Source organism: Neoarius graeffei, chromosome 20 (assembly GCF_027579695.1).
Source record: "Neoarius graeffei isolate fNeoGra1 chromosome 20, fNeoGra1.pri, whole genome shotgun sequence".
NCBI lineage: Eukaryota > Metazoa > Chordata > Actinopteri > Siluriformes > Ariidae > Neoarius > Neoarius graeffei.
This window is the reverse complement of record NC_083588.1, coordinates 59,882,713-59,896,691: the sequence shown is the minus strand read 5'-3', so window position 1 is coordinate 59,896,691 and position 13,979 is coordinate 59,882,713.

Below are 13,979 nucleotides of genomic sequence, written 5' to 3'. Positions count from 1 at the left end.
TGGCATACCTTAACGAAACTTGGTAGCATTATGCCACACCCCTCCAAAAAGGCCCACAAAACATTTGGAACAAATTTGCCCCTAGGGGGCGCTATAACTAGGGAAAATGTCTTTAGGCTCATATCTCATGATGCTTTTTGGCTAGAAACAAAATTCAACAATCTCTGGAATCCTTGGGTCAAGACGAATCCGTCGCACCTATACTGCTTGGCCCCCACATTGCTGCTTGCAGCTATATTTTTGTTTTATTTTTTTGATGTATTTACTGGATTATGTACAGAAAAAAAAAATCTCCAGCTAAAAATACAAACACACACTACCGTTCAAAAGTTTGGGGTCACTTTGAAATGTCCTTATTTTTGAAAGAAAAGCACTGTTCTTTTCAATGAAGATCACTTTAAACTAATCAGAAATCCACTCTATACATTGCTAATGTGGTAAATGACTATTCTAGCTGCAAATGTCTGGTTTTTGGTGCAATATCTCCATAGGTGTATAGAGGCCCATTTCCAGCAACTCTCACTCCAGTGTTCTAATGGTACAATGTGTTTGCTCATTGCCTCAGAAGGCTAATGGATGATTAGAAAACCCTTGTACAATCATGTTAGCACAGCTGAAAACAGTTGAGCTCTTTAGAGAAGCTATAAAACTGACCTTCCTTTGAGCAGATTGAGTTTCTGGAGCATCACATTTGTGGGGTCGATTAAATGCTCAAAATGGCCAGAAAAATGTCTTGACTATATTTTCTATTCATTTTACAACTTATGGTGGTAAATAAAAGTGTGACTTTTCATGGAAAGCACAAAATTGTCTGGGTGACCCCAAACTTTTGAATGGTAGTGTATCTGGTATGTTGTCATGTTTTCTGGTGCATTAACATAATCATAGACCTACATAGCACAGAAGTTTAATTAATGGCTTAGTGCTAAATAAATTCACCTGTTTTTAATAGTAAACAAGAAATTCCCCCCAAAAAGGTTTTTGTTGCGTCATGATGTGAAAAATATATTATATATATTATATTATTCCATCCACGTTCACTGGATATGAGCAATCATGCGCTCTGATTGGCTACTCTAGTACTAGGATATCAGCTCATATACCATGAGCAGAGAAAAACAAAATGGCGGCGCGTGTTGCTGAACCAACCAAGGACGAAATAAGAACTCTACTCGAAAACATCCCCCCCCCCCCCAAAAAAAAAAAAAAAAAAATGGAATGAAAGTACTAAGTGAAAATGATTTTCTCGGACGTTTTGTTTAAAGTTTTCATCTCTCTCTCTCTCTAGCCGCTTTATCCTTCTACAGGGTCGCAGGCAAGCTGGAGCCTATCCCAGCTGACTACGGGCGAAAGGCGGGGTACACCCTGGACAAGTCGCCAGGTCATCACAGGGCTGACACATAGACACAGACAACCATTCACACTCACATTCACACCTACGCTCAATTTAGAGTCAACAGTTAACCTAACCTGCATGTCTTTGGACTGTGGGGGAAACCGGAGCACCCGGAGGAAACCCACGCGGACACGGGGAGAACATGCAAACTCCACACAGAAAGGCCCTCGCCGGCCCCAGGGCTCGAACCCAGGACCTTCTTGCTGTGAGGCGACAGCGCTAACCACTACACCACCGTGCCGCCCGTATAAAGTTTTTATTTATCGAATTTACAAAAAATAACAAAAAAAATGCTCTGCTTCTCAAAATCCAGTGAATGTGGATAGAATAAAACAGTTATTCCACTCAATCTCGTTGTACATGGCTTATAGCCAACTCAGTGCTACGTGCCTCATTTGATTTGTTTGTTTGCTGTTTTTTTTTGACTGACTGTCCTATTTCTCATCTCATCTCATTATCTCTAGCCGCTTTATCCTTCTACAGGGTCGCAGGCAAGCTGGAGCCTATCCCAGCTGACTACGGGCGAAAGGCGGGGTACACCCTGGACAAGTCGCCAGGTCATCACAGGGCTGACACATAGACACAGACAACCATTCACACTCACATTCACACCTACGGTCAATTTAGAGTCACCAGTTAACCTAACCTGCATGTCTTTGGACTGTGGGGGAAACCGGAGCACCCGGAGGAAACCCACGCGGACACGGGGAGAACATGCAAACTCCGCACAGAAAGGCCCTCGCCGGCCCCGGGGCTCGAACCCAGGACCTTCTTGCTGTGAGGCGACAGCGCTAACCACTACACCACCGTGCCGCCTGTCCTATTTCTGTTTACAGTAAATATTTGTTTTCTCTTGTATTTATTTTTCCTGTCCTGTTTCATGAAAATTTACAGCTCATATATTTTTATTTGTTGTTTTATGTATTTGCTGGATTATGTACAGAAAAAAAAAATCTCCAGCTAAAAATACAAACACATAACAATCATACACCAATCATTTTAATACATTTAAACACGTTAGATTTTATTTATTAGGTTTTAAAGTTTAGACAGATTTTTGTTCTGCTCCAGTTTAACTTTGGAGATGTTGCTGCTGTGTTTGGGCTTCTTGATATCCGAAATGAGTGCATGTGATTTGCTCTTGTGGCCACGAGAGGGCGCCATGAGCCTGTTTAGGAGTCAGAGGTTCACGTTCTAATTTGTTATTACTGATTTTATTTTTACTGCAATCCAACTTTTAGGTCATGAAGTGTTTGGTGTTGTTGGCCATATTGTGATGGCTGTAAAATTAGTTTTATTTGAAATTATGTATTAATAATAATAAGGAACGGGGCGGCACAATGGTGTAATGGTTAGCGCTGTCGCCTCACAGCAAGAAGGTCCGGGTTCGAGCCTCGTGGCCGACAAAGGCCTTTCTGTGCGGAGTTTGCATGTTCTCCTCGTGTCCGCGTGGGTTTCCTCCGGGTGCTCCGGTTTCCCCCACAGTCCAAAGACATGCAGGTTAGGTTAACTGGTGACTCTAAATTGAGCGTAGGTGTGAATGTGAGTGTGAATGGTTGTCTGTGTCTATGTGTCAGCCCTGTGATGACCTGGCGACTTGTCCAGGGTGTACCCCGCCTTTCGCCCGTAGTCAGCTGGGATAGGCTCCAGCTTGCCTGCGACCCTGTATAGGATAAGCGGCTACAGAGAATGGATAATAAGGAACACCTAAGCAGACATAACAGGGCCCTGATGGTGTGTGCAAAGGGTAGAGCCCTCTTGGACCAGGACACTCATTGGTATAGGGGAAAGTCATTTAGCAAAGATAGTCTGGGACTTTGAGTTTAGTCTAAGGAAAACATCAGCTGCTCCGAGACCGGACTTAATTTTGGAGGATAAACAAAAGAAAATAATATGGATGTGTGACATGGCCTGCCCCCAGGAACAGAATATTGAAAGAAAAAGGGAAAACTATCACAGAGAAAAGAACACGATATCAACAGCTAGCATTTGAAATTGGAGAAAGAAGTCAGGGATACACGGTACATGTGGCTCCATTGGTGACTGGCTGTTTAGATGGTGGTGGTATCTGTGGTGTCACCAAGGAATGAAGGAGAAAAAGCTTTGGTGAAGAGGAGAAAGCTCGGTCTGTGGTTGGAACAATGCAGAAAACGGTTCTAATGGATGGAGAAACGGCCATCCTGAAGGTTCTATCAAGTCTAATCGAAAGTACAGTCGACGAGTAAGGTGTTTTGAGTTCTCAAGTGGGTTAACAAACTTTGGTATCCCTTTTTATTGGCTACTGGCTGAGGTTAAAGGTGCTCTTCCACCAAAAACGTTTAATACTGGCTCTTTTTGAAATGCCATAGTTCACGCCGAGTTGCATATGCATGCTGTATGTGAAAATGTACCGGTAATTCTACTCCCATTCCCTGTATTAGCTTATGAAAGAAAATAGTCGGAAAAACGAGCAGATCAGAAAAAGCCATACGAAGTTACGTCACTTCGAAAATTAGTATTCATGGCCTCGCCCACCTTGGCTTGCGACTGCCCACGGGAAGAAAGTTCAGATTTAAGCACGAGGAGAGATAGCAGAGCCCATCTCGTCAGTAGCTCACGAAGAGGACCGAACAGCAAGTTGAAAACATGTCTGAACAAGTTCGTGCCTGTGTTATTTAAAGGACATGGGACATGGATTTTTTTCTGGGTATAATTATGTATAAAGGACAAAAGAAATGCCATCTAAATCACTGCAGGGCGTCAAAAATGTGAAAATCATCACATTATTCAACTTTTTTATACATCAGTGTAAAACAATGATTCGTTAATTAGCTAGGTGGTCACGTGACCCGTGACGTCACAAAAACTTTCCAAGGAGCCAGCGCTTGGGAATCTAATGTAAACAGGTTACCGAAATGGACACCATCGACAGTGACATTCCCGATGTTTCACAGAGATGTGAAGTTAGACCCTATCAATTCGAACCGATAGCTGGAAATTCACATGAACATGGATCTTGTCTTTACTCTGACGGGTCAGCAGGGCCGTACTGTAACTACCATTGAGGACACCGAGGTCATGTCCTCGGCACTTTTTTCCCACGGTATTTTTTTTTCACTCAGAAATGTGAAATTAATATATGATGAAAATCGTTCTGACTTTGATCGGTGGAAAATTCTAAATTCAGCTTGCATCCCCCTGTTCTCATTTGTTTGTCTAAAAATAAAGTCCACATAATCATTTTTAAACGAAGCTGAAATATCCGACATTGGAAACATTTCATATCAGGCAGCCTCGCGATAGTCAGCTCAGCACCACGGGATATACAAGAGCTGAGAAGTGTTCTCATCAAGGTCCGACTCCGCAGCCAGGCAGTTTGTCAATTAGTCGTGGAATCTGAAAATTGACATAAGATGAAGAAGTCTACTACACTAAAACAAACCAAACTCAGCTTTGGAAAGTCAGCAAGTGAGAGAAAAAGAAAGAGGGAAGAAGGGGAGTTAATTTTGCCAGTCCGGAATGCTTATGATCATTAACAGTGCAATTTTAATTAGCATTTCAAGCAACAACAGTCGAAGCCACTTAGCTAGATAGGATTTTCGTTTTCCAGGCGGCACAAACTCTTTTATTCTCTCTCTCGATTTGATTTGGTGCGTTTCAGATCAGAAAAGGCTGGACAGTCGTGACCTGTTGTTTATGAAGTTATTGGGTGCTGACGAGACTTGAGCTATTTTGCTAACTTACCAGACTATAGGCTAACGTGAACACAAGACACTATTGTTTTGATCATTGGTTGTATTTTCGAACGGAAATGAAAACGGGTAGCAAACTTATTATGTTCACATTTTATTTACAACATGATGTACCGCCTCTGACTGCTTTCTGTCAATCATGAACAGCCCAGCTGCGTTCACAGCTCCTCCTCCAATCACCAGCTGGAGATGAGCCTCCTCTCGGGAAGTCTTGTCCTGCCCCTCTTATTGACTCCCATCTCCAGTGAGGCTCAGTCTCTGAATGGAGCGTTTTATGGCCCTTTTCCACTACCCTTTTTCAGCTCACTTCAGCTCGCTTCAGCTCACTTCAGCCTGACACGGCTCGCGTTTCGACTACCAAAAAACAGCATGACTCAGCTCGCTTCAGCCCTGCTTAGCCCCTAAAACTCGCACCGTTTTGGAGTGGGGCTGAAGCGAGCCAAACCGTGCCGAGTGAGGCTGGGGGCGTGAGCAGACACTCCCCTGTGCACTGATTGGTGAGGAGGAGTGTCCTCACATGCCCACACACGCCCCGCGAGCACGCTGGGATCTGTAAACACCGCAAACCCGGAAGAAGGAGAATTACGAGAATTATGAAGCCTTATGCGCCTCGCCTCATCTATACGCTCTTGCCAGTATCTGTTGGCGTTGTCGGTGACAACAAGCCACAGCACCAAGACCAGCAACACTAACGACTCCATGTCCTCCATGTTTATTGTTTACTATCCGGGGCGTGAGACTACCGCTTAAAAGATCACTGATGTCACTGTTTGCGCCGCCTAACGACATCAATGTGACGTCCACCCACTTTCGCTAACTCCACCCAATGTGTCCACCCACTTCCAGCCAGCACGGTTCAGCGCGGTTGTAGTCGAAATGCAACTCCAACAGCCCCGCTCAGCCCGACTCAGCCCAACTCAGCACGGCACGGCTCAGCCCGACTCAACACGGCACGGCTCAGCCCGACTCAGCCGCGTTTGTAGTGGAAAAGCGGCAATAGTCGGTTTTGTCCAATAACCGTCTAGTATTTTGCTATTGAAAAGGGCAGATATTTTTTAAAAAGCAATTGAAGTCCATTCAGGCTCGGCTAGATTGCGTTGTCACTCTCACTCACTCACTCACTCACTCACTCACTCACTCACTCACTCACTCACTCTCACTCTCTCACTCACTCTCACTCCTCACTCTCTCACACTCACTCACTCACTCACTCTCACTCTCTCACTCACTCTCACTCCTCACTCTCTCACTCCTCACTCTCTCACACTCACTCACTCACTCACTCTCACTCCTCACTCTCTCACACTCACTCACTCACTCACTCACTCACTCACTCTCTCACTCTCTCACTCACTCTCTCACTCCTCACTCTCTCACACTCTCTCACTCACTCTCACTCACTCACTCACTCACTCACTCACTCACTCACTCACTCACTCACTCACTCTCTCTCACTCACTCACTCACTCACTCACTCACTCACTCACTCACTCACACTCTCTCACTCACTCTCAGTGGTGTAGTGGAGATTTTTAAAGTGGGGGTATGCGATTCGTGACGTCATCGATTTGATATCATGTCAGAAGCGGTAGTCTTTGTTTGGTCGCCTATGTTTGGTCTGAATGATTTGTATAAATGTTACGTTCTTTTAACAACACAAGAGGGCACAAGAAGACACTTTTTTTTCAGACATTTTTATGTGTGCAATTTTCATTCGTGTTCGTCAGTACAGCCCAACTGTTATGGCGAAAAGCCGCGGTTTATTTTGTCTCCAATAAATATGCCGAAATGGCTAAAGAGGAACAAATTTGCCTTCTCCTTCCGAATGCATCGTCGTAGACAGCACCACTCTGCTGCTGGAGCTCAACATAAACCTTGCATAGGTTTAACATGGACTATCAGGCGTGAAGCCAAAATATTGGAAATTATGATACACAAACAGCCTGCAGTGAAAGGAACTTCAGTGTGAGTGTGACTGGTTATGATTGGTGATGGTGGCTCACTCAAGGTCGCTGGATTTGGTGTCGCCGGTGTCGGAATGCTTTTTCTGAAATAAAAATTGATGTTTTTCTGCCGAGTCTTTCCTGTCGAGTCATTTTCCCCTTGATCTGCCATTCTGTCGAAGCTCTCTAGTTGGTCGAAGCAACATTAAAATGGCGGAGTCAACCGTTTACATAATTCTAATATCTCGGCTGCGTTTAGAATGCATTCTACTTTGCGTCGCTACGTTTTACGTAACGTTCGATTGGGGGGGGGCATGGATGATGAGCACAAAGGCACGTGTCACTTACTGTAGAGCGGATAAACTCAGGCCATTGAATGACAGTTTTTTGTTTTTTCTTTGAATCTCACCTCGGGAGAAGTGGGTGGACGGCGTACCCCCGCGTACCACGCCCACTACACCCCTGCTCACTCTCACTCACTCACTCACTCACTCACTCACTCACTCACTCACTCACTCACACTCTCTCTCACACTCACTCACTCACACTCCATCACTCACTCAAACTCTCACACTCTCTCTCTCTCTCTCTCTCTCTCTCTCTCTCTCTCTCTCTCTCTCTCTCACTCACCCACACTCACTCACTCACACACACAAAATACTTTTGTGATCGTGCAGTTTTGAAATTGTTAAAATAAACATGTTCACCTACATGTTCATCTTGTTGGGCTTGTGATTTTGACTCGTTTCCAAAATGTATGAAAAGTCACCATATTAGGACATTTTTTTTTTTTTTGGCAAATAAGATGTATCGCAATGTTTGACCTCGGTATTTGAAAAATCCTGGTTACGGCCCTGCGGGTCAGATGATTCTGAGAGTGAGAGTTCATTCAATCCCCATGAAACTGAAAGCGGTCGGCTGGATAACACTTCCTGGTAAGTTAAAAACAGTTCTGCTCAAAGGCTAATGATCTGTTGAAAGAAGTATTATTTTTGTATCACACATTGAAAGTTCATCATAGATCTAGCTAAAGTCCGTTGCAAGCTAGTTTTTTTTGCTGATATTTTTCGAGATTGATTGAGATACAATGCTTCCAGAGTCCGAGATGAAAACATTCAAAATGGCGAAACGAGTCAGAATTATGATAATCAATAATTGATACACCCAAAATTATAATACTAATCCTTACCTCGGCTTTCAGTCGCTTAGCGAATGCACCTCGGCATTTTTCCGCATGAGGCCCATGGTAAAACCACACTTCCAGGAGGGGCTGCCGTCTGCCTCCCAAGCCGGCCGAGAGCGCTCCTCGTCGGGCACGGCCAGGCGGGCGAATGCCCTGGTCCGTCCGCCCTGTCTAAAAAATAATGGTACAACTCCGAGTGAAGGTATCAATGCGCTGCCGAAGCGCGCAGAAGGTGTTAGTACGCCTGTCATTATAGTGCGGACTTTCCATAGCATAGAAAATCGCCACGTTTCAATTTGTGTAACTGAACTTGTTTCATGTCACTGGTCATATAAACCTATGTAAACAGGAAAAACGTGGAAGAGTTTGGTCGCATCTAACTACAGCCCCAAAAAATACCATTGGCCATACTGAGCCTAGCTACATTGCTAACAGGAGTAACAGCGCGTCTGACTGACTGGGAGGTCGCAATACACCATGATGTTCAATGCACGTTAAACACTCTAAAAACGAAACAATTTTCTTGTCATCCAAGACACAAAAACTATTTTGTCGCATTCGTCATCATCACGATTCACACTTCTCCATATTCATCTACCCGCTTGTGCTGTACCTGAAAGTTTTAGTGACGTATGATCACGTGACAGCGGCTCTTCCAGTTGTAAAATATGCATATCGGAGCTCGAGCAGAAATGCCATATAATCATCACGAATATAACGATTTTGCTGAATTTAATAGATGATTTTGTATTTGTTGATGCAATTATTTCATATTTAATGGAAAGAAACTGATATAGCGTGCATTTATGTTTCATGTCCCATGTCCTTTAACGAAGATGGCCTTACAGCAAGCTGAAAACATGTCTGAACAAGTTCGTGCCTGTGTTATTTGTGGCAGTAACACATCAGCGTTGCATTTCTTGCCCAAGATAGAAGAGCTGAAGAAGAAATGGTTGGAATTTATCTTTGGAACACCACCAGCGAAGTATAATGCAGCATTAGTACTGTGTTCTGATCATTTCAACCACAGTGACTTTTCAAACTTCGGTGCCTTCAGTAGTGGTTTTGCTTCGAGGTTGTTTTTAATACCTGGATCTGTCGACCACCAGCTCACAAGCTGTAAGTAAAATATGAACTTTTTGTTCGAAGGTTTTTGTTACAAAATAGCATGTTCATATTCTCCACGTTAGCATGCATGACATGGTCACAAGCTAGGCAGGGATGAGAGTTTTCCACTTTTCGGCAGATTTCCGCTTTTTCTGAGTAAAAAATGACCTTTTTATATTATGCCAAATCTGTTGAGAATTTTTTTTTATTAATTTCAGGGGGTTGGGGTATGTCCCCTCATGTTGTTCAAACTTTATTAACTCCAACAATGTTTACACATTATTTGTAAGTCGCCATCTTTAGTCTCGTTTAAATCTCGTTGAATATGATGTAAAATTTGTGTTATCTACATTGTTATTGGTCAAAACATCGATGTCGAAACCATAATAGCCAACCAAAACAGTTTTTACAAAGACACCCACATCCACTTGTTCTGACCCACTGGAGGTAGCGTCACAGTGCTGTTAGCCAATCAGTGGTAACATGTTTACATGTCATGAATATTAATAAGTAAGAGCTGAAATCCTGTCGTTCTCCCGCCACCCACTCCTCCACCAAACTAGAACAGCCTGAAACAGGAGAACCACAGCATTTTTTTCACCAAAACCGGCTCACAGGGCATTCATTCATACTAGAGACCACCGCACAATTAATGAAAAAACGATGCAAGGAGACCTTTAACAGTTATCATTTTCATAATAATAATAATCCCAGGTGATTCCAGGGTCCATGAGAAGGAAATTGAGAAAATAGAGAAATATCAAGATCTCAGGATAGAAATAGCTGGACTTTGGCAGATAAAAGAGGTAATGGTCATCCCAGTGGTGATACTGTAGGTGTGCTTGGTTGTATAACGGCTGACATCAGAAAACAGGTAAAAAAGCTTGAAATTAAAATGTCAACGTTTATGTTACAGAAGACGACACTGCTTGGAACAGCAAGGATACTGAAAAGAGTGCGTGAAATCTGATCGTGGAGAAAAAAAAAATGGACGCCCAGGAAGGACCCTTGGTCATCTGTTATGACCCGCTCTTTGGCTAAAAGAAGAAGAAGAAGAAGCCTTTATTTGTCACATGCACACTTCAAGCACAGTGAAATTCATCCTCTGCATTTAACCCATCTGAAGCAGTGAACACACGCACACACACCCAGAGCAGTGGGCAGCCACACTAGAGCGCCCGGGGAGCAGTCTGGGGTTGAGTACCTTCCTCAAGGACACTTCAGCCCAAGGCCGCCCCACGTTAACCGAACTGCATGTCTTTGGACTGTGGGGGAAACTGGAGCACCTGGAGGAAACCCACGCGGACACGGGGAGAACATGCAAACTCCACACAGAAAGGCCCTCGCCGGCTGCTGGGTTTGAACCCGGAACCTTCTTGCTGTGAGGCGACAGCGCTAACCACTACACCACTGTGCCGCCAAGCTCAACCTGTGAAGACGAAATATTAATAATAATACAACTTTAGGTTATCATATAATTCTCTGAGTTCCCGAGTATTTTATTATTCAGAGGGTTTTTTTAAAAAATATATTTAGCCTGGTAACACGGTGGTGTAGTGGTTAGTGCTGTCGCCTCACAGCAAGAAGGTCCGGGTTCGAGCCCCGGGGCCGGCGAGGGCCTTTCTGTGTGGAGTTTGCATGTTCTCCCCGTGTCCGCGTGGGTTTCCTCCGGGTGCTCCGGTTTCCCCCACAGTCCAAAGACATGCAGGTTAGGTTAACTGGTGACTCTAAATTGAGCGTAGGTGTGAATGTGAGTGTGAATGGTTGTCTGTGTCTATGTGTCAGCCCTGTGATGACCTGGCGACTTGTCCAGGGTGTACCCCGCCTTTCGCCCGTAGTCAGCTGGGATAGGCTCCAGCTTGCCTGCGACCCTGTAGAACAGGATAAAGCGGCTAGAGATAATGAGATGAGATGAGATATTTAGCCTATGTACAATTCTGTGCAAAAGTCTTAGGCACATGTAAATAAATACTGTCGACCAAAAATGGCTTAAAAATAATGAAATGAAATGTTTCAACATTAAAAAAATACTATAAACAGTAATCAGTAAGCCATAATAAGTGAATATAATAAAGTCTGTATTTGGTGTACAGTGAGCGCAGTTTTATGCGGAAATGAGCTGTAGGTTTTATTGAGCATCCTACAGAACCAGCCACAGTTCTTCTGGACACTTTGTCACACTCGCATCTTCATTTTGCAGCAAAAAATTAGCCAGTAGCCTTCATTATGTTTTCTTTTTTAATCTGAAAAGTCCTCTCTTATGGAAAATGCTGTTCAGATACAAACTTTTTGCTGAAACATTTAATTTTGTGCTGACCCCCCCCCCCCCCCCCCCCCCCCACACACACACACACAAAAGAACATTTGGAATTCTAAAATGTTTTTGTAATGTTTTGACTCGACAATGTAGAAATCATAAAATAGAAATCTATAACAAAACTTGTATGGACAAAAATGGGGGTGGGGGCTAAGACTTTTGCACGGTACTGTATTTCTGTTTTCATTTTAGCTTCAGTTGCAGTGATGTTCTTTTGAGTGACGTTCTGTGAACTTCTGAAGCTAAAATATTCATCTGGTTGATACACATTTATATTATTGAGTTGATTTGAATTCTTATTTCTGAGGCCGTATTTGCACTTTTTGTTTAGTCATTTGTGGTTTTTTAATTGAATTAATTTTAGCCTGTTGTTTCATTTCAGTTAAACAAAAAATGAGTTTGAGTTTAATTTAATTTTGAGCATTTATGAACCATAATAATGCTGCAAGTTTTGTGTGTGTTTGGGGAGGATTATGAACAGATCCTGAACAAACTGCATCATAGATTAAAAAAACAAAAAAACAAACAAAAAACTTTTATCGTTATTTCCAGGATGTGTGAATATGAGCGGTGTACGGCTGTGTGAACGGTGTCACGATCCGACATACACACCAGAACACGTCATCAGGTTTGCAATTATCAGCATGAGGTGGAGGTCAAGTGTTAATTAGTCACTTAGAGTTACAAAAAAAAAAATCACATAACCACAAAACCAGGCGGCACGGTGGTGTAGTGGTTAGCGCTGTCGCCTCACAGCAAGAAGGTCCGGGTTCGAGCCCCGTGGCCGGCGAGGGCCTTTCTGTGCGGAGTTTGCATGTTCTCCCCGTGTCCGCGTGGGTTTCCTCCGGGTGCTCCGGTTTCCCCCACAGTCCAAAGACATGCAGGTTAGGTTAACTGGTGACTCTAAATTGAGCGTAGGTGTGAATGTGAGTGTGAATGGTTGTCTGTGTCTATGTGTCAGCCCTGTGATGACCTGGCGACTTGTCCAGGGTGTACCCCGCCTTTCGCCCGTAGTCAGCTGGGATAGGCTCCAGCTTGCCTGCGACCCTGTAGAACAGGATAAAGCGGCTAGAGATAATGAGATGAGATGAGAAAACCACATAACCTATCCTTTCCTTTTTTCAAAAGAAAATATTTCTCTTATCTGATAAAGTGTAAACCCAGATATAGAAGAGAAGCAGCCGAGAAGGAGGAACAGGACAGGAATGAAGGATGGTCAGTGCTGCTGGAAGCCGCTCCTGGGCCGAGGGGTTCCTGTGTCACCAGTCTGGATGATGCCGTCCTCCCTGCGGGCTGTATGGCATTATTTTTATCACGCAGACGCAGATTGATGCAAAGTGACTGCAGCCAGAAGGCTTGATGGAGTGCATCAGTGGGCATCTACATGTCCATGTCTGCAGGCACACACACACACACACCATCATCATCATCATCATCATCATCAGGAAGCATCTGAGAGTCCGTGATCTCCTTCATCACTGTCTATCAGAAGTCCTCAAACCTGAACCAACCCTCAGATCCAATGAGAGGAGCAGTGTGAAAAACCTCTGAGATTATTTACACTGGATCATTGAGACATGGCAACAATCCCATACCCAGGAACAGTATCAGGGCCGATACCATCCATCCATCCATTATCTGTAGCCGCTTTATCCTGTTCTACAGGGTCGCAGGCGAGCTGGAGCCTATCCCAGCTGACTACGGGCGAAAGGCGGGGTACACCCTGGACAAGTCGCCAGGTCATCACAGGGCTGACACATAGACACAGACAACCATTCACACTCACATTCACACCTACGCTCAATTTAGAGTCACCAGTTAACCTAACCTGCATGTCTTTGGACTGTGGGGGAAACCGGAGCACCCGGAGGAAACCCACGCGGACACGGGGAGAACATGCAAACTCCGCACAGAAAGGCCCTCGCCGGCCACGGGGCTCGAACCCGGACCTTCTTGCTGTGAAGCGACAATGCTAACCACTACACCACCGTGCCGCCCGGGCCAAGAAAAGAAAAAAAAAAAGGATCAGGTATCTGAGGAAAAAAGGGTGAATTTGATCTGATCCTGTTACAAATGGAAACGACTGGAAATGATTTGGAAAAGATCGGTTTGTTTTATTCTTTAAATGTTTGCATACAGCATAAAAAGAAAGACATGATTGATATTTTTTGCAATGATTGATTTTTAAAAAAATCATATTTCCATTTTACTACAGCGCCCTCCACAATTATTGGCACCCCTGGTTAAGATGTGTTAAAAGCCTTAAAATAAATTCAATTTTTATTGCAGAAGCATAATCTCA